This window comes from Schistocerca piceifrons, chromosome 3, assembly GCF_021461385.2.
Source record: "Schistocerca piceifrons isolate TAMUIC-IGC-003096 chromosome 3, iqSchPice1.1, whole genome shotgun sequence".
Lineage (NCBI taxonomy): Eukaryota > Metazoa > Arthropoda > Insecta > Orthoptera > Acrididae > Schistocerca > Schistocerca piceifrons.
The window spans coordinates 532,222,989-532,226,933 of NC_060140.1; positions in this window are offsets into that span (position 1 = coordinate 532,222,989).

Genomic DNA, 3,945 nt, shown 5'->3' on the forward strand with positions numbered 1-3,945 from the left:
GTTTCTACTTTTGTATATCCACGCAATTTATTAGTGATTAAAGGTTATAACACTATCTTTTCCTACATTGTAGATAGATTTTTGGATAATAGTTGTAAGATGCAAAGCTCCTACTGGCCACCAAAACTAATGGAAACTTCCACCTACAGAATAAGGAGAAGCAGTCTCTGTAGGACAACAGACCTTTTGTGTACGAAGCCTGTTCAACTCACGGGCATGTGCCTCATGCTTAGCTATGCTGAAGAGGTACTGTTCATGTCATAAGCGTCACTGGGCCCGTAATTTGTTGCGCTCAGCCTCTGCTTCACTCTGTGCACAGACCCTGGCAGCCTCCTCCCTGCGTTCATGCACAGCCTGAGCCTCCTTGCGGAGCTGTACCTCTTTCAGACGGCGCTGCCACATCATTGTGTGGTACTCATATGCTGCCTGGGCTGATCGCTCTGCTTGCCACTTGACAGCTTCTCGCTTTTGCTGTCGCCGAGTTACTCGCAACTTACTGTGCCACTGTATCTCTTGCAGGTCCTCTGACTCCTGCTGCTCACTCTTCACTTGCATGGCATAATAATAATAATAATAATAATAATAATAATAATAATAATAATAATTTTATTGTCGTTCAGCTGATTACAGCAATATACAAAGTCAAGAGCATATATTTCTACATAAACTACTATATCGAAGTAAATTGGTTTACATAAAATAGGTGCACGTTAGAATACAGTATTTTCATCTTCAAAGAATTCATCAATGGAGTAAAATGGATTGTTCACTAGTAGCTTGTATAATTTAGCTTTAAAGGTATTTACAGACAGTTCTTTAAAGTCAGCACTTAGTCTATTAAACATCCTTAGTCCAAGAACTAGGTAAGAGTTATGCGATTTTGATAATCTATGATATGGTACGTCTACAGATGTTCTGTTTCTAGTATTATGGCTATGAATATCACTTCTCAACACAAAATTAGACACATTGTTTCTAATGTACATTAAAACATTGTAGATGAATATAAGTTTACTACTGTAAGACACTGCAATTTAATAAACAGAGGTTTACAATGTTCTGTTTTATCAGAATCCATTCTTATTACTTTCTTCTGTAAAAGTAAAATGTCATTTACATGACAGCTACTACCCCACAATAAAATTCCATAAGAGATGATGCTTTGGAAGAAGGCAAAATATGCTGATCTCACATAGTCATTGGGAACATGTCTTTTCAAATTTCTAATTAGATAAATAACTCTTGAAAGCCTAGCCAATATATTTTTAATGTGTGGTTCCCACGTCAATTTATTGTCAATAGTAACACCTAAAAATTTAACAGTTTCTAATTCCTGGTAGTTAGGAAGCTCTCTGAGGCTAAAGTAAAGTGTCTGGGTTTTGTTTTCATGTAGCAAGAAGCCATTAGCTTTGAACCATAATGAGGACTGAGCAAGGGTATTTTCGGTCAGTGTTTTCAGTGTACCTAGATCAGAGCTTTTATGTAGAAAAGTTGTGTCGTCAGCATACAATATTGTATGAGAATTTATGAATAAGGGCAGGTCATTAATCATTAGTATAAACAGTAAAGGTCCAAGCACCGACCCTTGAGGCACTCCGTACCTAACATTAACCAAATTTGATTTCTCCCTACCAATGCACACAACTTTTTGACGGTTCTCTAGAAAAGACCTGAACATATTTATACTGTTGTCATCAAAACCATAGTAAACTAGCTTATTCAGCACAGTGTCATGCTCTACACAGTCAAAGGCTCTGCTCAGGTCACAAAATGTAGCCTGGGCATAATCCCTAGCCTCAAACACATCTAGGACTAATTTTACGAGGGAGTCCATTGCATCTGTTGTGGATTTACCTTTCCTAAATCCAAACTGTTTATCACTAATTATATTTAGTTTACCCATGTAGGCACAAACTTGTTCATACATAACCGTTTCTAAAATTTTTGAAAAAACTGGGATCATGGATATAGGTCTGTAACTAGCGGGACAGTTCTTTTCCCCTTTTTTGTATATGGGCACAACTCTAGAAATTTTTAGTATGTCGGGGAACTTACTTTCAACTAGGCATTTGTTAACACAAAAGGTTAAAGGATAGATCACACAATCAATAACATCTTTCAACAAATTACATGACATATCATAGTAATCAACACTAACTGAAGGTTTGAAATTTTTCACTATTTTTAGGATATTATTTGGGCTCACTTCTGTGAAAGTGAAAGTGCTTGGGGGAAGCTTTTCAAAGCAGCTGTCCATAATACTAAGTGCATTTTCAGGTGGTTTGATTATTGAACTACTAATTTCTTCAATGGACTGAATGCAATATTTATTAAATTCTTCTGGGGTAATGGCAATTTCCTCTTTGTGTTTAGTGTGTGCAATGGAGTTTATTACACTCCAGGCCTTCTTGCATTTATTGTTAGATTTTTCAATGTTTACTATGTTATGCAGTTTCTTTGCTTCATTTATTGCCTTCCTGTACTTGCATTTAGCTTTAGCATACAGGTCTTTATACAGTTCTGATTTACTGGTTTTGTACAGACTAGAATACAGCATAACAGTATTTTTCAGTTGCCCTAGCTGTGGAGTATACCATTCCTTCGTTTTCCTTTTCTTGTAATTACTACTAATATTCACTGTACATTTTTTCAGAGGGATGCTATTTTCAAATACATTTAAAAAGATGGAGAAAAACTTTGTAAATACAATATCAGCTGAACAGTGTTGAAGCCTAATAAGACATATTTCCAAACTGAAATAAGTGAGAGCATGTCTAAACCTATCCATCCTCTCTCTGCTCACTGGTCTAGTAATCACAGTTTTAGATTCTGGTTTGGTGCAGTCTGAAGTTACATTATTAAGACTAAGATATACTGCATCATGGTCTGAGAAAGGGAAACTAATTACATCAGTAGACATACAAGTTCTCTTAATATTTGTAAATATATTGTCTAGACAGGATGAGCCTCTGGTAGGTTTGCAGTTAACATAGTACATGTTAAATTGTCGAAGCACATTTTTGAGCTCTGTCACAGTTTTTCTGTCCTGCAGGACATCAAAACTTGAATTGATATCCCCTCCAATGACAACATTGTATTTTTTCCATTTCGGTATACATATGTACATTAAGAGTTCCTCCAGAGTTTCTCCAGAAACATATGGGGGTCACCACTAGGTGGCCTGTACGCTACTACTACCATTAGCTCAAGGCTCTCAATTACTAGACCTGACATATCAAAATGCATTTCATCACAAAGGGTATTGAGATCTATCCTGCCACAGTTTGGTGCAAGAGGTGTTTTTGCATATATTGCTACCCCACCACGTAAGTGCTGTTTTCTGCAATAGCAACTAAGTAGTGTGTAATCATCCAATACTTTGTGCCCAAGCATATTGCTTGGCAAGCTCTTCTTGCCTCTTCCTCAGCTCATCAAGATCTTTCCATTCAAACCAATCACTAGAATGATTTTGTTCCAAGGCTTTTCCATATTCCATAATTTTGCCTGTAAAAGAATAGGTGACACAACTGACAGTAGGGTTTCAAAGTATCAATAAAGAAAATAAATTTAAAAGATTAAAGAACAGGTGATTATTTGTCTCAAATTTCTCAGTCTTTGTTTGTTGTTGTTGTTGTTGTCATTATTATTATTATTATTATTATTATTATTATTTTTATTTTTAAATACTGGTACCTAGGATTTGACATTCATTTTTTCTGCTACAGACATAATACTCTTTGCTTTATTGATGTGGCTTTCCTTTGCATTTTCATTATTATTGTTGCATAGTTGATCCGCTTCCTTGGACAGATAGTAGATCAAGTAAAGCATTATCATATAAAGTGACAGATAATTTCCAATAGCCATTGTTTCCAGTCTGTGTGGTGTAGCTTCTGCAGGGTGGCTCAGTTAAAAGTAGCCTGTCTCCCCTTTGAATGCAAATGC